This window comes from Falco cherrug, chromosome 5 (assembly GCF_023634085.1).
Source record: "Falco cherrug isolate bFalChe1 chromosome 5, bFalChe1.pri, whole genome shotgun sequence".
Classification (NCBI taxonomy): Eukaryota; Metazoa; Chordata; class Aves; order Falconiformes; family Falconidae; genus Falco; species Falco cherrug.
Genome location: NC_073701.1, coordinates 71,243,221 through 71,269,517, shown reverse-complemented (window position 1 = coordinate 71,269,517; position 26,297 = coordinate 71,243,221). Strand labels below are relative to the sequence as shown.

General features: G+C 44.6%; 1 protein-coding gene across 1 annotated transcript in view; it reads left to right on the top strand.

Moving 5' to 3' along the window:
• The window catches only part of AHCYL2 (adenosylhomocysteinase like 2), a 108,704-nt gene that overhangs the window by 37,132 nt on the left and 45,275 nt on the right, over window positions 1-26,297 (top strand). The window lies entirely within an intron of this gene.

The following is a 26,297-nucleotide window of genomic DNA, read 5'->3' as shown; positions in this document are numbered from 1 at the left end:
ATTATAGCCCATTAATATGGTTTGAGTGTTTTAGACAAATGCATTTTAAAAATACTTTTGTGTTTTGTTAAACAATTTGGCCAATTTTTGTGCTTCTCAATATAGAAGTAGTATTTTTACATTGTGGTGGATCCTAAAAACTTATACTGAAATATGAACCTTGTGTTGGGTATAAATTTGGAAGACATGACTTAAAGGACATCCCAGGATGTAGCAGAAGCCTGGTTTCTTTACTGGGCTAAACAATAAACTAGAGCCTTTGCAACAAACCTTACCAACTTGGTTTGAAAGTGAATTGTAAAGGTCTTGCTGCAGCCCTAGTCAACTAAACAAGAGCTCAGGAGTGAAGGGTAATTAAGAGCTACTGTTCAGAGATGTAATTAGGGAGGTTGCTCCATTGAAATACAGAGTTGGACTGCCTACATCCTGGGTTCCTCTCCAGAGCAAATGCTGTTGGAAAAGTCACGAACAATGGGGGGGTGGGAGGGTGAAAAGCAGTTTGAGTTGCTTTTCAAATAAACTCTGGTGGCCTGCTGTTTAGATCTTTATTAAATAATAAAAAAATCACTGTAGTACTACTTTTTTTTAATAATTAGATAAAATCTGTAAATACCTTTTGTAGCTTGCCTTTATTCACAGCTCTTAAATCATAAATTAGTGCTTCTGTTGTTGATCAGCTGTTGATTCTTTCCTTTGCTCCAAAGATTAGGATACCACCCCCGCTTTCTTATTTTATTTGCTATTTAAGCTGCTTTTTTGACTCTGTGCAAATCTTGAAGAGAGAAGGGGTATGTTGTTCCCTGTAAGGTAGGCCCATTCTGTGCTTTTTAACAGGTAACCTGGCTCAAGTGCTGAAGACTTTTCTGAAAACACAGCTGTAAGCTCCTGAGAACCTTTGGCAGAGTAAACATTATAGCCCCAGCTTCCAAAAGTACAGACTAATGCAACTTTATGGAACTACCCAGTAGAAACCATGGAAGTGAAATGCAGCTCGGCTGATGGGATCTGTGCATACAGAGTGCTGGGTGACAGCCAGCAGCTTCTTGAGCTCTGACCTCTTCTGCTGATGTTGTCCTGGGACAGTGGACGGCGGCAGGTGATTGCCACCTGCTGCCTTGTGCTATAAAATCATAGAATCATTTGGGTTGGAAAAGACCTTTAAGATCATGGAGTCCAACAGTTTGTTAACCCAGCACTGCCAAGCCCACCACTAAACCATGTCCCTAAGTGCCACATCTACACATATTTTAAATCCCTCCAGGAATGGTGACCCCATTGCCTCCTTGGGCAGCCTGTTCCAATGCTTGAGCACCCTTTCAGTGAAGACATTTTTCCTGATATCCAATAAGTCTATAACTGGGTTAAGTGCCTGTGTTGGGTCAGTGGCAGATGGCACAGCATCAAGTGCTCGGGGGAACCTTGAGGGGACTCCTCAGCATGCCACCACAGTCAGCTGGGCTTTTTTCCCCCAGTTTTCCTTTCCTTTCTATGCTCTCTTAGCCTGTATACCTTTCACCAGTGTCTGTAAAGCATGTTACCTAGTACCATCTTTACAACAGCTCTCGCATAGCATAGCGCTGTGCAAATCCATGTTGACTGTTCCTGTTTAAGGTTAACCTTTTGTACAGGTTAGCCATATCGCTCATGCCTTGATCCCACTGGTATGTACAGAAAATAAGTTAGGTGTCACTTCTCTCTCTTCTTTCCTTCACCCAGTGCAGCAGAGCGTCATGCAAGTCTGCCTTTGCATGGTAATTACATGGTATATTCTTGCATATACGTTGTGTGATTCTTGCTGCTATAATGAGTGGTTTCAAGTGAAACATTAGGCTCTTTTTTTTTTTTTTCCTGTTGGCTTCAGCTTCTTGATGGTTTTAATCTGAAGGCCTTCTAACTGATCTCATTTGTTGTTGGCCTTGGCATCTACCAGCTGCTTTGTTTCTGTAAACAATACGTTATTGGGTTTTAGTGTATATATAATTTGTGAAAGAATTAACACAAATGTGAGCTTGACTTTGAATGCAGTATAGATCAGTGTTTTGGGGGCAGATCTTTAATTTGGCTCAGTCCAGTTTATATTGAAAATCCAATCCCAAATTTTGAAAGCAGTCCCTGTAAAAGGCCTGTATATCTTTGCAAATGGAAATGCTGCGAAGTGTTGTTAGCTCAAAGTTACATGCTTGGCTTTTAGTAAGTGCTATAATACAAGGGAAACTGGGTGGATTCTTTTTATTTTGTCTGCTCAGTTTGGGCTCTTGGACAGCCCTTTACATTCAGAAAGTTGGCTTCTCTATCTACCCGTATCAAATGAACTTCACCTAAGAGTAAGTTCAAAAAAACCTGGCAGCTTTTATACACCGTAAACCCAAAATAGTCTGCTGTAACTTCTGGTAGGAAGAGCTATATGCTGTGTGGACATTGGCTTCCCTGGCATAATTTCTCACTATATCCCAGCCTCTCACCCTGGATGCAGGACAAATGCCTTGTTTGCACTTTATGTTCTCTAGCAGAACCGTGCCAGACCTGACTGACTTACACCTCTGGCTTTAGGGTACTGTCTGTATGGATCTGAAAGGAATTATGTCTGTATTCCTATTTATGGTATGCCTTACTGTGGTTAACCATACAGGGTTCTGTATCTTTCGTCATTTCTCTGTTCGTTATTCATTGCGTTTAAATTTAGCTTCTAATATTGCATAAGCAGAACTGCTTTCAGGTGGGGTTAGCGATTTCCCAGGTGATTTGAACTGACAGAGGCATGGCTGTCTCTTCCAGTGTTTAGGGTACATCTTCTGAGATTTCTGATGTGATCTTGCCTGAGCTGAAATAGCTCATTATACCATGCTTGGCACAAGTTTTCCAGATCTTGATGCAAGTTGCAGCGCATAGCTGAGTTCCTGAAAGCAATGCACTCTGCCGGGCTGATGGATCCATGCGTGCTGGGGTGCTTCTGCATTCCACTGCTACAGACAGGAGAACATTTAGAGGGCCATGAGCTACATTTAAGTCAGATTTTATCTAAGATGGTTATGTAGCAATATTATTTGTGTAATATCGTTGCCTTATTGTATTACAAACAGTTTAGCAGCCTTTTTTAAATGTGAAGACCTTGAATCAGTCTGCAAGTCTTTTTATCTCGAGTGTGAACATTAGTTGAGCTAATAAATGTCAGATGCATTCTCTTCTATCATGAAAATTATAGACAGAAACTTGCTGAGATTCCAAATGGTTCAGCTATTAACCTTTTTGTGCAGAGGCAGCTGAAGGCAGTCTTGATTACCTCTCTTCCCACATTCTCCATTAGCTTGGGCTTTTCACTAGGTTTACCTTATTTTTTTTTAAACCCACCCACATTTGATTCTTCAGATGTTTTCTTCTATTATCTCAGTAGGTTACATTTAAATTTATGGGCATCCTTTGTTGGAAGTGGTGTTACTTAGAAATTTTGGTCTTTTAAATTGCTCCTTTCAATTTTGCTTCTGCCATTCTCATTAAATCCCATTTCCAAGCAAGCTCTTATGAATGCTACTAAATGTGGTGACTGATCTGAAGTTCAACTACAATGAGATTAGTTGCATCCCCAGTTGTAAAGGACTTGGGTTCTCTGATGAGCTCTGCAAACTCCTAAAGACTTTAGGGTTGCACTTTCTTGGAAATGATTGTTATTGCCACTTCATGGATGGAGAAGCTGAAATGCAGAGCACCAAGTAAGTGACTTGGCCAGGGTCCTGGAGGAAGTTCAGCTGCCCATTAAAATCAGAGACAGATTCTTAAAATAGATTTACTGATAGTGTGCCATGCAGCCATCTCTCATGTATCTTAAACAGATATTCCCCGCTCTCCCCCAAGAAATAGGAAAAATGTACCAGGTTGTATAGAAGAAAGCAAGGCAGAGCCCCAACTGATGGGAAAATCAAGATTCTAAAAGGAGAGCTATAAAACTCCTAGAAGCAGTAGAATACAAATATACTCTCTGCCCGTGCCCCCCCCCCCCCCCCCCCCAGTAAGGGAAGAAAAAGGAAAGAGTTTTTGTTCAATGACTTTCAGGGGAGGGGGGGAAGCATTCTAGAGGGAATTACTTTTGAACCCAGATTTGGGGGAGAGGAAGGAAAAACCTCAACCAAGAACCAGCAGACCAGTTGTGTGTTTGTAGTGGGAGAAGGGGGCTTAGGAAGGGAAGCTGTGTGACAGAAACTAGTGAGACTTGAGATGATTCACCAAGAAGGTTTGTATTTTGATGTTATTAAGGGTAACACTCCCTCTTAGAAAACACAGATTGCCATAGTCAACATCCAGTGATTAATGATCAGGAAAGTTAGGAAGGGTTTATTTTGAGTGTTTATTTTATTTTATTTTACTCTCTTAACAGCTGTAGCAAAGTGTTCTAGCACAACCTGTTATAAATGTATCATAGAATCACAGAACGATTTGGGTTGGAAGTTCCAACTCCCCTGCCAGGGGCAGGGACACCTTCCACTAGACCAGGTTGCTCCAAGCCCCGTCCAACCTGACCTTGAACACTTCCAGGGATGGGGCAGCCACAGCTTCTCTGGGCAGCCTGTGCCAGTGCCTTGCCACCCTCACAGCAAATAATTTCTTCCTAATAGCGCATCTAAATCTACCTTCTATTTATTTTAAAGCCATTCCCCCTTGCTCTATCCCTACAGGCCCCTGTAAGAAGTCCCTCTGCAGCTTTCCTGTCAGCCCCTTTAGGTACTGGAAGGCCTCTGTAAGGTCTCCCCGGAGCCTTCTCTCCTCCAGGCTGAACAGCCCCAGCTCTCTCAGCCTGTCTGCCTAGGAGAGGTGCTCCAGCCCCCGATCATCTTTGTGGCCTCCTCTGGACTTGCTTCAACAGGTCCGTGTCCTTCTTATGCTGGGGGCCCCAGAGCAGACACAGCGCTGCAGGTGGGGTCTCACCAGAGCAGAGCAGAGGGGGAGAATCCCCCCCCGGACCTGCTGGCCACGCTGCGTTTGGTGCAGTCCTGGGTTTGGTTGGCTTGCTGGGCTGCAAGTGCACATTGCAATGCCACATCCAGCTTTTCATCCACCAGCATCCCCAAGTCCTTCTCTTAGGGCTGCTCTCAGTCTGTTTTCTGCACAGGCTGTACTGATTCTGGGGGTTGCCTTCACCCAGGTGCAGGACCTTGCACTTGGCCTTGTTGAACTTCATGAGGTTCGTACAGGCTCACCTCTCAAGCCTGTATTCATAACTAATGTAATCAAGAGATGCTTCTGACTGATTAGCGCTTGAGAAAATGTCATTTTTCATGCAGATTAAGAACATTTCTGTAGCTTTTCATGTTCAGTACAGGGATTCTGAAAGGCTTCTTACCCTCCTCCTCAGGCAAGGTTTTGCCAGAGGAAGGTACAGATGGATTACTTACTGCAACTGTTGCGGTTTATTAAACTGCCAAATTGTACATTTTTATTAAAGCCTCACATTTTGTTCCCTGATATGTATTTAAGATATCCCTTTAGGTATGATCCTGAAGGAGCTTTTCTTTTTTTGAGGTGATACCTGATTCTGCCCTCCCACTGATGTCCAAGCAGCTGTAGCTCTGCAGCACCCCACAAGAAGGGAGTGTGTAGAGTTTTTCCATACGCAAATCAGACACTTCCACTCACACATGGCAGGTTGTGGTGAGGGAACTGAGGCTTGGGACATGCTGAGGTTAGGAGGCACAAGCTCCATTGCTTGTTTTCCTGTGGGCTCAGTAATCCTAGGAGAAGAACCAAGGCAGCCAGCAAGCTAGTGGTTAAGTGCATCCTCCCCCCCTCTGCAAAATGTTGTTGTTTATCACTAGTAGATCCATTCAGTTATTCCATTGATCCTACTGAACCACTCATTTAATCAATTATAAGACTCTAAATTCTAAAAGCCTTAAAATTGTGTAGATTTCAGAATTGGATGCTTATATAAAATATCCATTTTAAAAATAAAAAGGCAAGAATCTAGACAATTTTGGCCAGATAATGTAGCAGTTGTATATAGATTTTTCTAAGATAGATATTCCAGTTAATAGACCCTTCTCACGCAGAATATGACTAATACTGCAACTCTTGTCATGCATGTTAATTTGCTGTGTTCATGTGTGCTGTTTCCCCATCCGCTGCTTTTAATAAAGACTGAAAATTCTGTCAGTGACTGAAATTGTCTCCCCAGGCTGCTCAGGGTCTAATAGGAGGTTCAACAAGGCTCAGTGCCAGATCCTACACATGGGTCACAACAACCACACGCAGCACTACAGGCTTGGGACAGAGCAGCTGGAAAGCTGCCCCGATGAAAAGGACCTGGGGGTGCTGCCAGCAGTGTGCCCAGGTGGCCAAGGCAGCCAACAGCATCCTGGCTTGTATCTGTAACAGTGCGGCCAGCAGGACCAGGGCAGTGATGGTCCCCCTGCACTGGGCACTGGTGGGGCTGCACCTCGGATCCCGTGTGCGGTGTTGGGCCCCTCACTGCAGGACAGATACTGAGGAGCTGGAGCGTGTCCAGAGCCGGGCAGGGGCTGGGGCAGGGGCACAGGGCTGGGGGGGGGGGGGGGGCGGGGGGAGCTGGGGGGGTTCAGCCTGGAGAAAAGGAGGCTCAGGGGGGACCTTCTCGCTCCCTACAGCTGCCTGGGAGGAGGTTGCAGTGAGGTGGGGGTCGGTCTCTTCTCCCTAGTAGCAAGTGACAGGAGAGGAAACAGCCTCAAGTTGCACAAGGGGAGGCTTAGATGGGGTATGAGGAAAAACATTTTCACCGAAAGGGTTGTCGAGCACTGGAACAGGCTGCTCAGGGTGGTGGTGGAGTCACTGTCCCTTGGAGGAATTTAAAAGATGTGTAGATGCGGTGCTTGGGGACATGGTTGAGTGGTGGACTTGGCAGTGCTGGGGTAGCAGTTGGACTTGATGATCTTAAAGGTCTTTTCCAATCAAAATGATTCTATGAATTTTATCATCCAGGGATGTAGATATTTTCTTCTGACCATGGTGGCACATGTCAGAATGAGCTGGTTCAGCAATAACCTGCTATGTAAATCGCTTTAGCTTATTTTGACTAAGTCAGATTAGGAACACCCAAAAATGTTTCACTGGGCAGAATGCAGGGGCTGCTAACTTTTACTGGGGTAAATAAGTGGCTAGAGTTGGTAACATCAGTGCTTCTAGCTGTAGTCAGAAGAGTGTGCATACCCAAGTCTGCCAAAAATTGTGGGTTTTAACATCTTTTCAATAAAAAAAAAAAGGAAATTGTGCATAAATTAAGCATGTGTTACAATGAAAACCATGTAACTGAAGGGAAGCATTTAGCTTCTATCAGTAATTTCTTGGTTAAGAACTGATACGTGTAGCACCTGCTTGATTTTTGTAGTGGTCTTTTTTCATAATTATATGTATTAGTACACAAGGCAGGGACAGTTTCACAAAGGAAAGCAGATGGAAGAAAACTGGATTTGTGGGGACATTAGGGAAAAGCTCTGAAAAAGGACACAAAGTACTTGTGCTGAAAAGCACCAGGCGCAGAATCAGTTACCCCTTAAATTATTACATGCTTTCAGTTTTAAGTGAGGATTAAAGCTGAAAATAGTTTCTAATTTATGTTCTAATTTAATGTTCAAAATGCTTTGAGTCTCAGCGTGGATGTTTAATCTTTGAATATTGCTGTGTTCCAGGTGTCAGAACAGCATGTACCACCCAGTACAAAACCTTTGGTTTGTCACATCAGGTATCCCCTTTCAGCTACGGTCCCTTGTGTGTGCAACCAACTGTACAATATTTTTTACTGCATGTAGCATTAGGGGAATTATCTACAAGAGCCAGAAGGAATCTGCTGACTTTTTCCAAGCGTGTAATGTCGCTGTTCTATGTTGACATGTAGAAATGGATACTCTGGGTCACGTAGCTATGTACCTGCAGTATTTGACTGCATGCTGCGATGTGCAGTGAGATGTCAATCTGACTGACACTTCTGGGATCTAAAATAATACCAGCAGCACTGAGACTGGTGCGTCTTGTTGTTGTTGATACCAGAATTTCCATTGCAATTCCCAGTTCAGTTGTAAGTGTCTATGTAACATCTAAATTGCAAGTGCTATCAGGAGCCATCTTTATGCAATACACTGCTAGGACCAACAAGTCCATGATGTTTTTGTTTTTCACTTGAGTCTGCAGGCTCTTGGTGCTCTGCAAAAGATTGCTATTGATACAATAATACATTTACTTTTTGTAGTCATTAAACTAACATCACTGGTTTTAGAGTCAGAATCACAGAATGGTTCAGGTTGGAAGGGACCTTTAAAGACCGCCTGGTCCAACCCCTGTGCAATGAGCAGGGCCATCTTCAAATAGATCAATCAGGTTGCTCAGAGCCCCGTCCAACCTGACCTTGAATGTTTCCAGGGATGGGGCATCTGCCACCTCTCTGGGCAACCTTTTCCAGTGTCTCACCACCTTCATCATAAAAAGTTTCTTCTTTATATCTAGTCTGAATCTACCCTCTTAGTTTAAAACTGTTACCCCTTGTCCTGTTGCTACAGGCCCTACTGAAGTCTGTCCACATCTTTCTTATAAGCCCCCTTTAAGTATTGAAAGGAGTGCTATACAGCTGTTTTCTTACTTCCCTTGAAGTAGTGTTGGGGGTTAATGCAAATGGAGAACAAGCATGAAAACCACTTTAAAACAGAAGGTGGCTCTCAAAGGTCTTGTGCTTGTGGTCCTGATGTTGTGATAAATGATCCGTGGAAGAGCACTCCTGCTGGTGTTTGCAATTAGAGGCTTAGCTGTGAGTTTGTGTGCTGGCCTAAAAATTGGGAAACTTCCCCTCTCTGGAAGTGTTCAGGGCCAGGCTGGACGGGGCTTGGAGCAACCTGGTCTAGTGGAAGGTGTCCCTGCCCCTGGCAGGGGGGGTGGACTGGATGGTCTTTAAGGTCCCTTCCAACCCAAACCATCCGTGATTCTAAGGTTGATGCTTCATTGATGCTGAAGGATTGGGAAACACTGCTGCAGTAAAGGATTGTATTTTTCTGATGATTAAGCTGCTCATGTAGCCGATTCAGGCAAATGTTTTTGAATAATCAGTTCATTAAAAACCAATGCTTAGCACCTAGTATTTTTCAGAAGCAGTCTTTGATACAGAACTCAAAGCAATCAGCGTCACACGTTAACTAAATCTGCTTTAAAGCAGTTAAATGTTAATACATGTGACACTCTGCCTGCTTGCAGCCTACAAAATGCTCTGCCCTTTCTCCCAAGAGGCAGAGACTCTGATGGCAGTTACAGGCAATACCTCACCTTGCTGAGACGCTGCCGCACGTGCTTTTGCTGCTTCGAAAACCGCATGATGCAAGGCTCCAGGCTGTGGCAGCGAGGAGGACTTGTCCTGTGTGGGAGGAAGGGAAGGCAGTGATTACTCCTCCGCTCAGCTCCTTGTCAGTGTGCGTAGCCTTTACTCGAATAATAATGGAGATGAGAGAACAGAGTGAGGAAATCCATCACAATTTTGATAGGAACACACACTCTGGCTTTTCTTACATCTTACATTGGGCTGCTGCTACATAGCACAGCACCAGCAAACCTGCAATAGCTGCATTTTTAACCAGAAATCCTGAGCATTGGTTTATTTCCTCATAAAAATAATTGGAATGAAAGCTCTTTTAACACAGCCACTCCTCAAATCACTACTTTAATGTGTTCCTTGACCTGCAAGCCTCATGATGAGGGTTTAGGCAGTGATTGTGGTATTTGTGACCTGTTCACGGAGAGGACTGTTTTGGAGAGAATATGAATGACTGCAAGATGTAAGATGGGAGAGAAGGCACATGGAGGACAGGAGTAGGCTTGCTTCAGGATTTGATTTTTTTTCTTTTTTCTTTTTTTTTCTTTGATCATGCTGAATCATGGTGACCACTGATATAATCTCTGGGGTTTATTTAAAAAATAAAATACTGTCTTCCAAATCAAACTGTGAAATAGTCTTTCTCTCTCATCTGGAGCAGCATAAGCTTTCCTCTGACCTCTATGACGAGGAATATTCTCTCATGTGCCATTTCAACATTCTAGACCATAATTTCCACTGCAGACTGGAAGGCTTCTGTCCTACTGTTATGATTGTAAACTTTCATTTTAGTTTGATTTTTAGTTTGATTTTTGTGAGGAAGGAGTTATAAGGCATGCTTTGTGCTTGGTAAGTGAAGTTGTTTCCATTTTTAGTTGCGATTTTTGTTTTCCCCTGCAGAATATGAAGCAAATGGGCAAATTACTTTGGTTTTGGATTGATTTTTTAAAAAGTCTGAATTCATGTGTGAATTCGTCTGTGTGACAGCATGGTGCTGGCTTATTCAGATCCTGATACATCTCCTGTCACTGGTGATGGGAAGCTTTGTGTGTTGTATGTCTCAGTTTGGTTTCCAAGACAGATGTTTGCTAAATCACTTTTATACACACCTCAGGACTCACTAATGGTGTGTGCTTACTACTTGGTTGTTTTTAATTAAGCAGTTTTAGTTTTTTGGGCACTTCTACCTGCCAGCCTTGTTCCCCCCATTATCTAGCTTAGTTTGTTAAAGCAAGTACAGTGATTATGAAGGAACAGGTGTCATTCCATATTGTTAAAACAATAGGAGAATTCTGAGACAAGTTTTAAGAGTTTAAGACTTTCTGACTGTGTTAATAAGAAAGTTTTAAGTGTTTATAAGTAACTGCGAGGAGCATGTGATAGATTATCTGTCCCTTTCATCCTTTCCTCAGATGTGTTTTAATTGCTCCTTTTAATAAAGAAATACCCCAGAAGTAGAAACAGTGGAAAAACACTTTTTAAAAATATTCATTACAAAATGCAAAAGCAAAAGAGTCCATACTGAGATTTCTTTGATGAATTTTTTGAGATGTTTGGACTCACTTAGCTGAGAGGTGGGAGGCAGGGTTGGGTTCCCAATTGAATTCATAGAATAATTTAGGTTGGAAAAGACCTTTGAGATCATCAAGTCCAACCATTAACCCAGCACTGCCAAGTCCACCGCTAAACCATGTCCCTAAGTGCCATGTCTACAGGTCTTTATCCCTCCAGGGACAGTGACTCCGCCACTTCCCTGGGCAGCCTGTTCCAGTGCTCGACAACCCTTTTGGTGAAAACATTTTTCTTCATACTCCATCTAAACCTCCCCTGGTGCAACTTGAGGCCATTTACTGTCATACAGTCTCTTGTCGCTTGGGAGAAGAGACCGACCCCCACCTCGCTACAGCCTCCTCCCAGGCAGCTGCAGGGAGCGAGAAGGTCCCCCCTGAGCCCCCCCTCTCCAGGCTGAACCCCCCCAGCTCCCCCTGCCGCCCCCCCCAGCCCTGTGCCCCTGCCCCAGCCCCTGCCCGGCTCTGGACACGCTCCAGCCCCTCAGTGTCTGTCCTGCAGTGAGGGGCCCAACACCGCACACGGGATCCGAGGTGCGGCCCCACCAGTGCCCAGTGCAGGGGGACCATCACTGCCCTGGTCCTGCTGGCCGCACTGTTACAGATACAAGCCAGGATGCTGTTGGCTGCCTTGGCCACCTGGGCACGCTGCTGGCTCATGTTCAGCTGGCTGTTGACCAGCACCCCCAAGTCCTTTTCATCCAGGCAGCTTTCCAGCTGCTCTGCCCCAGCCTGTAGCGCTGCGTGTGGTTGTTGTGACCCATGGGCAGGACCCAAGTGCAATCCTTCTCAAAAGAGTGTACCTTCACAAAGGACATGAGTGAACTTGGATTTCCAAGGGGAAGTGTCAGTCTGTGCCTGTGTTAATCCAAGTTGCAAGTTAAGCAAAGAAAATCGATCAAGTGCTTGAAATGTGTGATGAAGCATCTGGGTGAGGGTGGGATTTGTTGCAGCCCCGCGAAGCAGGATGCTCCTTGTGACCTGTGGAGCAAGAGGTAGCTATGGCAATCATTGCTGCCTGCACACAAATGCGTGCTGTCGGCTCAGTTTGATGCTGGCTTTTACTGCATGGTTAAATTGTCTCTGCGTTTTATGATGAAAGCCCGGTGACATCAGTAATGGCTGGTGTCGTGCCAGTGCTGAACACAGCTGGTGGGTGGCCTGTAGTAACAAATGCACGCAGGTTAGGTACGAGGTGGTGGTCACCTGGAGGGATTAGTTGCCATGTTAAACAAAGGGAGTACAGGTTAAATGGTTTAAAAATGTCATTAGTGCTCCCTTAAGCCAATTATTGTTTCTATGTTATTTTGTGTGGTGGTGGTAGCATTTGAAAAATGCAAGACGGTGTATGTGGTGCATGAACACTGAGTATCCTGTTGGGTCATTCAAGATTTATAGTGCTGACATGTCATCTTCTGCAGGAGTATCTTCTTACGTGGTCTGTAATATATGCCATTTATGGTTTATTCATTTTTTGTTAGGGCGACGTTAGTGTCTGAGCTCTATGATCTCTTCCTTTTGTCGCTCTGGAAACGAGTCCTTGCTTAAAAGTCAGCAGCACCCTCGGTGTATGATGCAGAGCATCTGCGGGCAATGTGACCTTTGCTCTCACACAGTCAGAAGCTGCATGTGGCATTCTTTGGGTAAAAATGGGCTCTGAGCAGGCTGCAATTGAGTTTTGCATTATGGCAGCTGGGGCAGGCAAGAGTCATCCTGCTGCTGCTTCAGCATGAATCTATAGTAAAGTATAGTGCTATATCTGAGGTTATGTAGGGCCAAAGCCTTGTGTGTTCTTGGGACCTGTTGTTGCAGTGGGTGTTTCCTAAACTGCTCATGAAAATGCCTCTGGCACCTAATGTTTATTTAAAAAAAAATAATTGTGGGGAGACAATTGGCTTTGACAGCATGGCTTATTTTAAAAAAAACCTTTCCAAGTCTGAATGACATTTAAGCTTTAAACAAGTTTTATCATGTGAAGCTTCTGGAGGCAACTTGTATCTGTCACAGTGGCGATGGTTCTCATTTTGCTAAAATGAGTCTCTGGCAATTCCCTGGAAGGGATTTGTTTCCTGGGAGCAATGCTGTCATCGAGTGGAGGTTGGCTCTTGCAGGACAAGTTGTCTTCTCTCTGTCTCTACTAAAAGCAAACCCAAACCAGCCTGAGAAACCCAAGCCCTGTGTTGGGACAGTGTGCACTGATTTAATTTGCTGGCTCGTCCTCCAGTGGGATGCAAATTAGAGCTGTGCTATAATGACAGCAATTAGACGGATATGTGTGGGGAGAGGGCAGCACAGGAGGGATAAAGGGGGCTGCTGGCAGGATTGCTACAAAGATAAACTGTAATTTCTTGTTATATCTAAATAATACAAGGGCACATTGCTTTGTTAACGAGAAGGCCAAACTATTTGGGTGTTTTGCTATGGAAGGGTGAAAATATCAGTGCAATTGATTTTTTTAAATGTGTGTGTGTATATATATATACACACACATAAATATATAAATATGTAATCAATTTATCCTTCTGCAAATATTGGTGAAGGATGGTTTCTTTATTGGATTTTGGTGCTTTGTTTAGAGTTCTCAATCCATACACAGTGAATTTCATGTGTTTCAAATGCCTGTCACCTCCGTGTATCCCATTCCTAAGTGTGGGAGTAAATGCTAAGCCCACGTGCAAAATAATAAAGCATTTGACTTTTAAACTGTCAGAGCATTTTGGTTTGAGAGAGAGAAATTGTTAGTAATCCCTCATTAGTCTAATTTTAAGTATCTCACATGTTTTTAGATTTTGTTTTTGATCTTTTAATACACATGAAGAGTGCCTAATTGATTTACCTGTACTCCTCATTTCTGTTGTGCTTGTAATGCAGGATTTGTTAATCTCGTTTGAGCTTAGTCCTCTTGCACTGGTGGGTGTCAGAGCTCCCATTTAGTCCTACTGGCATGACAGCTCCGCAAGAACGCTAATAGGGCTCTTGACTACACAGGTTTTGATAATGGCTCCTTAATAATTCAAAGTATAAAGAACACCTTTGTTTTCAGTTTGACTCCAGTCAGATTTTGTTAAAATAGCTCACTAAGTGGGGATTGCTATGTGTTTTACTGAGTAATGGGACGGGAGATTGCAGCGGAGGTGAATCTCTGTTGCGTTTGTATCTCAGACCTTGAGAGCCACAGGTAGGAAACGAAATAAGGAAACAAAATTGAATAGACAATCACTATAAATTTGATTGAAGCATGCTGCTGGGTTTTCTTTTCCAGAGTAATCCAACTATCAGAGAGAAGAGCATAAATCTGATCATTGAAATAATTCACTTATTATTAAAGTTGTATTTTCAATACGGTCAATAACACTGTATTTTAGACAGGTATGGATTTGGACATTGTGGCATCATTGCTGAATACCACTGGGTTCATGACTGCTTAGGATAAAGAGAGAAGGAAGCTGAATAAAACATTTCTGACCTTGAGAAGTCTGGTGATACCATGTCAGTGCTTGGAACTGGGAGGTTGTTACGAAAAATTAATGTTTAACAGCAGGGTAGAGTTTTTCAATGGCTTCCTGTGGACCGAGGCACCAAGGCACATTTAACAAAAATGTTCGCTAACAGCTATTGTTCCTCTGGGACCAGTCGTAGCCAACACACGTCGCGCTCTGCATTGCACTGGATGCTAAATGATTAAAATGCGTAAATTAACGGATGTTAATAGCTCTTGTCAAACTTGATTTCACTGAGGCCTGATTAACCTGGAGAAAGTACAAAGAAGTAAGCTAGGTTGTTTAATTTACAGTAACTGTTTCCCTCCCTCTCAGACCACATTTGTTCTGTACCAAGTGGTTTATGTTTTATCTGCCCCTCCCTGGTAACTTTCTATTAATAAAGTGAGTTTATGCTTGAAATTCATACTGTGTGCTGTTCTTTACAGCTTCCCCTTAGGTAACCTTCAGGCTTGTCTGAAAGCTTGGTAGCAGGGTGATGTCATTAAGATTGGTCTGCAGAAGGTAAAGTACAATTAATGGCTCTTGTGGCTAACTCCCGTTATGGAGTGTTTTGTCCTTAATGGCAAAAAGACATTCCTCATGCGAAAGGCGACCACCTAGGTTGGATTATAACTTTGCTTCCAATGCAGGAAGGTTAAAATCACTTGAATTACATTGTAATTTCTGCAAGCTAAGAAGGCACAGAGTGACAGTCACATTAGTTAATAGCCAGGGATTTCTCTTAAGTTACAAGTAATGGGAAGGGTTCAATCCTTACATAAAATTATTTTAAATTCTGAAATAAAAATAAAATGGCTTAAAAAATATGGATAGATTTCAGAGTATTACATTTTCATTCTGTGTGCAAACCCAGATCTTTTCCAGTTTTTGTGCAGGGTACAGCACTTGCAGACCACAGCTATGAGTGGGCAGAGGGGCAGCGAAGTCTATTTTGTTAATCGGGGCTGCTCAGACAAGGGTCACTGTGGACGAGAAAACTGGTAAGACCTATGAATGAGTGCTGTGATAGAAAGCTTGAATTAAAGCCTTGAAAAATAAAGGCTACAAACTGGGGATGAATGGAGAATGGCCTGTCTTTGTTTATAGTGTTGATAACATGGTTTCTGCAAATATCTTCATTTCTGATAGCAGCAGTTAACCCACAGTGCATCCCAGGAGCCTCACAGGGTGTTCAGATGCTGAAGAAGTTCCCTTATGCCGAGAGGACAATTTTGTTGTTATTGAGAAGACTCAGTAGGAGCTTGATGACAAGGTACACTTACAGGGAGCCCATTCAGGCCAAAGTCAAGTCAGGGGGGAAAAATTAATCTAGTGGTTTATAAGGCAAATTTTTAAATGGGTTTAACGCTTGGGGTAAGCAGTCAAGGGAATTGCCTGAGGAGGACTTGCTTTAGCCAAACACAGGTTTATAAACTCGGGTTAGGTGTGCTAAATGGAGGTCAGGCTCAGTGGTCTGTTGGTTTTAATACCCATTAAATATGTCAAACGGTGGTGGAGTGTAGACTCATGAAGTCTAAATGGGTCAAGATTGTTCAGATTCAGTCCTTGTGCTTTGACCATGGGAAAGTGAAGATCTAATAACCATCAGCTGGGGACTGTTCTGTTGGCTAACCACTATAATAATCTCCTTGTGATTTGGGATCTTTAACGGCCTGTTAAGGGTCCGTAAAGACTATTAAACTGGGGTGGGGTCTAGATGTTCTGTGGAGTAAAACTGATGAGCATCTTGCCTGGAGAAAGTCCCCGTGGCTCTTCTTTAAGAAAGCACTGACCTGTACAGGTGAAGTGAGGACACAGGGATAAACCCTTGTATTTTGGGTTGATTTCAGATAAGCATTTGTTTTTATATGCCACAGACTTGAATTACACTGTTCCTCAGTTAATGAAGCGTGTCTCTTATGTAAATTTATTAGCAAACCTGCAATATTATATGAGCAAATGTTCACCTTACTACAGCCGTTGATGATTCTGCTTTTGGATCTCCTGCAGACCAGTTGCTTTCTGCCCTGGGGAGGATGTATGGGACAAATGGGTGCTTAGAGAAAAGCTGCATTTGTGTACAGAAATCTTTAATCTCTGACTTGAAGGCTTTTTCTCGTCTGTTCGAAGCACTGTAACTTTCTTCCCATGGGAAAATGGAAAGTCAGGGAGAGATGGCCTGTCATTACATATTCAAGGGGCTCTGTTTCTGATTACACCAAGGTCCACTGATTAAAGCTTTGCTCATTAACTTCATTTTCCTTAGTTGGCTGACAGCTGAGCGGCTCGCGCAAGGCGAGGAGTGGCATTTCCAGCACCAGTTTGGCATGTTGGCAGTTCCCCCAGAAGCCCTACTGCCGTGGGTACCGCGTGTGGGAGGTGGGATTGCTTGGGGATGCTGGAAGCCAGAGTGAGTCTGCAGTCAGACAACCTCGTCAGTCTGCTGCCGTTGTCTCGCTGCTGGCAGGGACGAGTTCCACTGGGTGATGTTTCTGTGTGTATTGCTGATTTACTCTGTGAGATAGGCTTTGGTTTATGTCGAGCCATTGACACATGGAGACAGGAATAAATAAGACTTGCTAACCTGATAGCTCCTAGCATGCAAGCAGGGAAGTTTTTGCATCTCAAATACCCAAGTTCTGGGTTCGGTGTTGGATCAGGGCATGGTTTTCTTATCGGCTTGGAGTCTTTTCACAGCACTCAGATTTTGAGAGATGTCCCCCCTGATCTCATTGGCTGCATGTGTTCATTTTTTTTCCCCAAATGCAGAGTTCTGAACATAATACTAGTTCACCACCTTGTTAGCACTGTGGCAGTCGGGTAAGGCAGCCATATTTAGAGAGCCCAGGAGCCTTAATTTTTAATTTAATTTGATTTTTTATTTCTTAACCTTCCTTTTTCCACCACACATCAAAGCCTGAAGAAAATTTCCAAATTTCTCCCAAGTTTAAATTTCTAATTCTTGTCCAAATGATGTGATGCTGTGGCTCTGTCAACCTGAAATACAGACTGCAGAAAGCTTAAAAAGCTGTAACGGTGAGGGCTGAGGAAGCACAGATGAGCTGTAATCTATCTGTTGCTATTTCAGATTGGCTGGAGGAAAGATGACCTTTTTTACACCATTAATGAGACTCTCCTGCTAGAAGATATTTTAGTGAGATCTAATGTAGCGGTAAAGATGCTGTATGTTGTCCTTACACCTCCTTCCATGAGGGGCTACTGAGCGGGTATCTGGCTGTTACTATGTCCCCAAAATATTGTGAGTTCTTGGCTTTCTATTCTTATTTACCACTCTCACCAACACAGTCATGGCCGTTTTGGCTTCACCATCCCACACAGGAGGCTTTCACAGTAGAAACTGTCTTATAGTTGGATTTTATGCGCAGAAAGCAAGCTTAGACTAAAGCTTTCCAACTAATTTTCATTTGTGTCTGTGGCAAAATACCAAATTTGATGTCCTGGTTTCATGAAGTCATTCTCACGATGGGCAGAACTAGAAGTGGCGTGCATCCCTACTAAATTAAAAAACCTGTATACTGCAAACGTATTGATTGAATAACCATTAGTGTCATGCCGCTGAGTGCCTAAGAGATTACAGTAAAAAACTTGGGTAAGTTGGTCATACGGGTGGCTCCACTAAGCCTTTGTTTGGCTCTTAAAAGGATCTGTGTTTTGACAGGTTGGTAATCAGACTTCTGTCTCCACAAATAAACTGTAGATTGGTCTCTGAAGGCCATTGAACTCTGAAAGACAAGAGGCTGTGAAAGAAATCAGATGTACAGCTAATTACCAAAGAGCCTGACTTCGAGTATAAAATAATGGGTACCATGCTTTAAAAAGCAAACCCAAGCCTTTTTAGTTTGCCTAAACCTGCCCTTAGAAGCAAGTAGGAGCATGAGAGATTACACAGTACTGGTATTAAATGGTTATTTTTAATATATTTATATATATATATATATACACACATGCACACAGACTATATACAATGGTTACTGCTATATATATTATATATATAATGGTTGCTGCTAAAGGCATGATATTTTGGTTGTATCTGAAGCTTATAAATAATCTGTCCTATAAAATAGTCCCAATGCAGAGTGCATCGCGGTAGTCAGGAGTAGAGCAGATGTGACCCTTGCTGCAGATTTCATCCGTGTTTTTAATGGAGGAGAACTGAAGTCCAAATGTTTGCGTGTAACAGAGTAGGAGGCTGGTGGCAAACAAAATGATTCAGCTGACATCCGCTGGATAGAACATTTAGATAGCAGAAATTATTTGGCATATTTTGAAAGAACTGGTCAGTCTGTCTGGGGTGGTGTCTATAAAATACTGGTTTAGACTTGCAAGTGAATGGACATAATAGCGCTTTTATTTTTTTGTGTGTCTTTCTTTTCCTTTTTTTTTTTTTCTTGTAGGATTTTTCTTATGACCAAGTTTTTGGTGGGGTGGATTCAGTATGGCTTAATCTTATATCAAAGGAGTGCTTGGTCAATTAAAGCAGGCGCTAACTTGCAGTGGTGTTGCCTTTCTCACTCTCCTGTCCTGCTTCTCTTTGTGCCTCTTCTCCAAATTTAATTTTAACAGAAATTTATTGTTCAGGGTTTTTTGTCCACTGTTCAAAGTGATGTAGAATTTGCAGTCTAGACTTTTGAATATCTGACCCCTGGTCATAGTACTGAATGTGGATGAGATGGTTTAATTGCTATAAACCCATCTAAGATCACAATACAAAGAACAGTGAAAAACCCCAATATTTAGTGAAGATTCATATGCACACCCGTATTGGAAACTGACCTTTGAGTTCTTCCTTTCCAGTTAATGAGCAGGGACTGTTCAGCTCCTCCAGCCGGGCTCATCTCCTGGTTAATATTCATATCCCCAAGGAGATGATCGGCTGCATTCCTGAACAATTCTGGTGGTTCTAGGTTTAATACCCTTGCTGGGGCAGGGATACCTTCCACTAGACCAGGTTGCTCCAAGCCCCATCCAACCTGGCCTGGAACACTTCCAGGGATGGGGCAGCCACAGCTTCTCTGGGCAGCCTGTGCCAGCGCCTCACCACCCCCACAGTAAAGAATTTCTTCCCAATATTGCATCTAAATCTACCTTCTATTTAGTTTAAAGCCATTCCCCCTTGTCCTATCACTGCAGGCCCTTGTAAGAAGTCCCTCTGCAGCTTTCCTGTCAGCCCCTTTAGGTACTGGAAGGCCGCTGTAAGGTCTCCCCGGAGCCTTCTCTCCTCCAGGCTGAACGACCCCAGCTCTCAGTCTTTCTTCATATTGTTGTCCTGAGCTGGAACCATTCCCTCGTGCACTGCACCTGCACAGCTGCAAGGACGACTGAAAAAATGTTTGAGAAACTGCTGCTCAAGTCTTTGAAGAGCTTGGCACCTCTGTGTTGCAAAAGGGTCAGTCTGTGGTCTTAACAGTCTGGGCTGCAGTAATAATCATGGTAAACTATACTATATAAAACTGAAAAAGTTCTGCAGAAACGATATAACTCCTATAAAGACCATTCTGATGTTGACTTGGCAGAAAGGCTTAAAGTGGAAAAATTTATAGCTCACTTGGGAAAACATCTCTTTGAAAGCCAGGAATGGGAGAACAGAGGCAGCCCAGTGTTTGCCAGGTGCTGCTGCGCTGGTGTCTCCCAGTTGGTTGGGTTATACTGCGATGGGGCGAAGGGTGCATTTGGGATTGAAGAGAATTTGATTTTGAGAACAGTTTCAGCAGAAGTTAGTGGGGTTTAAGTCTACCTGATAGCAAATACTTTTGCTGGAGCAGCGAGGGAAGGGGATGTGCCCAGCCTGTAGCCATATCCCAGATGAGCCGTGCCGAAAGCCATTGACAGGGACCTCTGTGTGTGTGTTAGTTCAGCTCAGGGACACCAGGACATCACACAGGGACTCCTTATCTCACCTTTTACATAGGTAAAGACTATTAATCTCTTGCCAGTCTGCATTAATTTCCTGAGCAGCTGATCACGCTTGCAGATTGGAATAAGTTTCGACAAAACCTGACCATAAAGCTGGATGGTCCTCAAGCCACTCAGTTTTCTACCATTTTTCTTGATAGGTCAAGGCTTAACCTGGGATCTTTTCTGCAGGCTCTTGCTCCCCCTAGTGTCTGCGCAGGGCTTTTGCAGTCTGTCGCCTTGCATTAATTTCTCATTACCTTGCTCTTCCGACAGCACGGCGTTACTTTTGAAGGCCAGCTTGTTTTCATGCTTCTGCTGCAACAACTCTTAAGCAAGTCATTAAATTGTACCCAGCTTTTCAACAGAAATGGCAATCCATGCACTTCTGCATATTTGAGCAATAATTGCTAATGCTTGTTCTCTGGTCTTTAGTCCCATTTAGCTTTCAGTAACTGAAAGTTGTACATTCACTGAGGTTTGAATCAGTACTTTTCTCTGCTGTGAAACACATTACTAAGCATAAGAGTGTCCTTGCTTCATTTGGCCTGGTGGCCATTTCATCTGCCCTCTGAAGTAAGTTTTAAAAAGCTTTTTCTAGTTGTTTGCAGTTTTCCTGGAGCCGCGTACTTAGCACAGTGCACCTTTCTGAGCAGCTCAGTACTGGTGTCCTGTGTTTTATAATAATAAACATTGATTTGAGTCATGGATGTTAGAAACCACCATCCACAGGCAGCTAAATGTTGGGTAGCATGTGACAGATTTTGTTTCAATGTGTTTTCACTGTGTCTTCACCTCTCATATGAAGGGATCATGTTAGAGAAGGAGAAAACAAATCCTTACTTGCTCATTCTGAGCTAGAACTTCATTTAATCTAAAACTTAAACAGAACTTAAATAGTGGCAGGCAAAAATACTTTACCCACATTTTCTAGGTTTCTTTTGCTAAAATAAGGTTGTAGGGCCCAGCGTGAGAAGTGATGGGAACACAAGACTTGTTCTTTGCAGACAAATATGTTATTGAAATTGGTGATCCAAGATACTGTCCAAAACTTTAAAGGTTTGCTTTGCATGCATTTTCAATGAAAAATGCAACAACTGGGTGTTTAATATAGCTGAACCTTTTGTTAGTAAGCAGAGTTGGATCAAACCTCAAAGAGTGATTGAGGCTGGAAGGAGATCATCAAGTCCAGCCCACCATGTGCTGGGCCACCTAGAGCTGTTTACCCAGGACCCCATCCAGTCAGGTGTTGGATATCTCCAAGGATGGAGCCTCCATAACCTCTCTGGACAGCCTGTGCCAGAGCAGGGTCGCCTTCTCAGTGAAGAAGGTTTTTTTGTGTTTAAATGGAATTTCTTGTATCTTAGTTTGTGCTTGGTGCCTCTTGTCCATTCAGTGGTCACCACTGAGAAAGACCCTGGTTCCCTCTTGTTCATTCCCTCCCATCAGGTGTTTTCACCCTGCTAAAGGCCTCTTGAGCTAAGCCATCTTTTCCCCAGGCTGAGCAGTCCCAACTGTTGGCCTCTCCTCATGTGACCAATGCTCCAGTCCCTTAACCATCACCGTGGTCCTGTGCTGGGCTCACTCCAGGGTGTTTCTGTCTCTCTTGTCCTGGGAAGCCCCGTACTGGACCCTGCACATCAGTGATGGGCAGAGGGGCAGGACCACCTCCCTCTCTTGCAGGCAATGCTCTGCTCAACACAACATAGCCTAGTGCACTGGTGGCCACCTTTGCCTTGAGGGCATATTGCTACTCATGGTCCACAGGACACCCAATGCCTTCTCTGCAGAGCTCCTTTCCAGCCTGGTTGGCCTCCAGGATGTACTGGTGTGTGGCGTGTATGGGGTTTGTGTGGCAAGGTTTTGGTAGCAGGGCACTGCTGGGGTGGTTTCTGTGAGAAGCTGCTAGAAGCTTCCCCCATGTCTGATGGAGCCAATGCCAGCCGGCTCCCAGATGGACCCACTGCTGGCCAAGGCTGAGCTCATCAGTGGCAGTGGTGGTGCCTCTGGGATAATGTATTTAAGAAGGGGAAAAAGAAAACTGTGCTACTGCAGCGGAAGAGAGGAGTGATACTATGTGAGAGCAACATCCCTGCAGCCCCCCGGTCAGCGCAGGAGGGGCTCCGGGCACCAGAGCAGAGATTCCCCGGCAGCCCATGGTGAAGCCCATGGTGAGGCAGGCTGTGCCCTCAGCCCTTGGAGGTCCATGGAGGAGCAGATCCCCACCTGGAGCCCATGGGGGACCCCGTGCTGGGGCAGGGGGATGCCCAAAGGAGGCTGTGACCCTGTGGGCAGCCCATGCTGGAGCAGGCTCCTGGCAGGACCTGTGGTCCCATGGAGAGAGGAGCCCCGGCTGGGGCAGGGTTGCTGGTGGGGCTTGTGCCCCCACGGGGACCAGCACTGGCGCAGCCTGGGCCTTAAGGACTGTACCCCGTGGGAGGGACTCACGCTGGAGGAGTTCATGGAGGCCTGTCTCCCGTGGGAGGGACCCCACGCTGGAGCAGGGGAAGAGTGTGAGGAGGAAGGAGCAGCAGAGACAATGTGTGATGGGCTGACCACAACCCTCATTCCCTGTCCCCAGGAGGAGGTAGAAGAAATCGGGCGCAAAGTTGAGCCTGGGAAGAAGGGAGGGGTGGGGGTTAAGTGTTTTAAGATTTAGCTTTTATTTCTCATTACCCTAACACTGATTTGATTGGCAATAAATTAAATTTTTCCCCAAGTCAAGTCTGTCTGTGACAGTAATTGGTGAGTGATCTCCCTATCCTTATCTCTACCCACGGGCCTTTCATTCTGTTTTTTCTCCCCTGCCCAGCTGAGGAGGGGAGTAACAGAGTGGCTTTGGTGGATACGTAGCATCCAGCCAGGGTTAACCCACCACATGGAGCTGTCCCTCCCCAGTGACAGGAGTTGGCATTTCCCTTGGTTGAACTTCATGAGAATCCTCTCTGCGCATTTCTCCGTGCTTTCCAGGTGGATCAGACTCCTGCTCTGCCTCATCACCCAGCTCATCAATGAAGATGTGCAACAGTCCTGGCACGAGTATGGACTCCAGGGTATGCTGCTGGTGACTGGCCTCCAGCCAGACTTCATGCCACCAGTCACAACCTTCTGGGCGAGTTGTATTCACTCCACTTTGTTGTTTGCTTACTAATGTCTGTGCAGGACTTGCCAGCATATACAACAAATTCTAAATATTAGCTGACTTTACAATTTCTTTTCCAATCTGTGCTGTTGCTAATTTATTGAAAGGGAGGGTTAATTGTCAGTGTTTCTTAAGTATTTTGAAGGCTGAAAGATATGTTGAAGCAGTAACTGGGAAGTTACCATGATCTGTGGTGTCAGTAAGGCAGTAGGTGTTATGGCTTATGCCAAAGATGTGGGTAATCAACAAGACTGAGCTTCTGCTGTGCCTTTCACCTGGGAACTCTGAAACTGCGAATCCTGGTCGGTTCTTACATTAGTTTGGAAAAACATGACTCAAACAGGCTAAACTATTTGTCCCTTTGTTCTACAGCAGCCAGGCTGCATGGGGTTTTTTGCAGGCTGCTGTGCTGGTGCAGTATTTTTGGCAAGGTTTTGTGTTGCCTCTCCTTTTTAAGCCATATTCTGTGTGTGTATATATATATATATACACACACACATATATATATAACTATAGTTGGTTCTGTCTTTCAAATGACCCACCCTCCCTGCGTTTAACAGCAAGACTGAAACTGGCTCACCTGTGACACCAGTGGGGTATGAGATGGTTTTGAGGTTAATTTTACAGCAGTAGGAGCCCCTGTTTATTATAGAATCATCAAATGGTTTTGGTTGGAAGGGACCTTTCAAGGCCATCTAGTCCAGCCCACCTGCCAGGGACAGGGACACCTCCCACTAGACCAGGTTGCTCCAAGCCCCATCCAACCTGGCCTTGAACGCTTCCAGGGATGGGGCAGCCACAGCTTCTCTGGGCAACCTGTGCCAGTGCCTCACCACCTTCAGTGTAAAAAATTTCTTATATCCATTCTGAATACACCCTGTTTTAGTTTAAAAACATTCCCTCTGTCGCTACAGGGGACATCTGAGATAAGGCTGCCCATGACTGTGTTGCACAGCAGGCTCTGAAGATGACTGGTGCTGGTGGTGGCAGCAGCTGTTTTAAGGAGCGACCTCCACTGTAAGAGTAGGTAGACGGCATCTGATGGTGAACCTTATAAAGAAGTTGGGGAAGGCATCATTATTACATGGATGTTGCTGTGGGGTTTGCTTTCAAGCCACGAAGGTAGTGGAGCAGCCTGGGAAATGCTTTGTGCTCGGGCTGGGATGCCTGCTGTGCAGGGACAGCTAGTGCTCTAGGAAGCACTTAGCTGGCTGTATGGGAATATGCTTGGTGTGCAAAGCCTGTATGTCTGGTGCCTGGTGGTGTGGTGGGTCTGGTGGGAGTGTCTGAGATGTCCACCTGATGAGGGATCGCTGGGCACTGCTGTCCCTCCTGCTGCAGGAGGGGATGTGACCAGTAGCCACAGTTGGCTGAAATGCTGTTCAGGGGAGTGAATAGATAAAGAGGTTTTTTTCTGGCTTAATGTTGCTTGGAGATAGGAATATAATGGCCTGAAGGGCCTGAAGGGTTGAAGGCAGCACTGAACAGAAGCTTCTTTCAATCTGGAAGGGCGAGCTTCCCAACAGTGTGAAAATATCACCCCAAAATAACAATTTTTCCCGGTTACTGCTAACGGCCTTAGGTGGTGACGCAGCAAAATATATCTACTCGACTTGGGCTGTGCATAGTGTTTGTCCAGAAGATTTGAGTTACATGTCTTTGGCTTGTTTTCACCTGTAGCCTCGTGCCACCCTGTCTTAGCCAGAAATAGCAAACGTCAAACTTTCTGGCATTTAAATTGTTCACCTGATGAAAGAGCAGAACAAGGAAGGGAACCTGGCAACTTCTTCTATCCATCTAGGTGTGCTGGCAGCCCAGTGGGATATGCGTGCTGGTCGTGTGCAAGCTGGTGGCTCACAAAGCCCATAGCTCACAAGCCAAGTTCTTTGCCTGGCTGCTGGAACAGGAGGAAGTTGGTGAAGGGAGGATTGTGTCAACTATTGCCCCAAATGAAATGCTTTATGTGAAGTAAAACAAGGAAATGTTTGTGCAGGCCAATGGGCTGCTGGACCTTTCTGGCAGAGAAGGGGGATTTCCATGTGCATCTCCAGTGAGATGGTGCCAGCTCCACCTTCGCTTCACCCTGTTCACTTCGCGGGTGGAAACATACTGGTAAAATACCAGAGTGGGCTCAGAAAATGGTTACAGATGGCTCATTAATTCCTGAGGGCGGAATCCTTCATTATTTTGAGTGAACCAGAGAGGTTTCAGTTAAGTTGAACCCTCAGCTCGACTCTTCAGCACTGCAAAGTGGCAAAATTTTGTTTGTATTGCAGTCCAGGCCATTGTGGAGCCACTGGCTGTGGAAATGTGCCTTTGCAGGAGCAGAAGATCCTTTTGCAATTGCTCTGCCTACAAAATCTTCTATTGTCCTCTTTGCCTTCTGCAGAGCATGGGCTGAGCATGCTCAGCAGAGGGAGCTGCAGCCCCGCCAGCCTGCTCCATCCCTGCTTTTCCCTGAGATAGGGCTAAGTGCAAATCATTTAAACATATTTATCTGGTTCAGTGTGCAGCCACGGGATTATGAAGGTCGTTTCTAACTATATTGAGTTTGAAGCTGAAAACCGTTCAGCGTGAGAGGTGTCTGTGTGCTGTTTGTTTGAAGTTGCATGAACTTTTGATAGTGCGAAGTACAGTCCTTGTTGCAGGAGACCTATAGCTCTAAATATAGGTGTGCCTGTTTGACCTTGCTGTTGTATTGATCAGGGTATTGGCATTCTGGTGACCCGAGGCTAGGGGCATAGGCAGGCGATGGATGAATGTCTCCATGCCACAGTGAGGTTGCTCTCATTAGCTCTCGGCTCTAACATTGAGCAGAGCTGGGGTTGGTGTGAAATCACGGCTGCAAAAATGGGCTGGATCTGAGCGCTTCACCCGGTGCG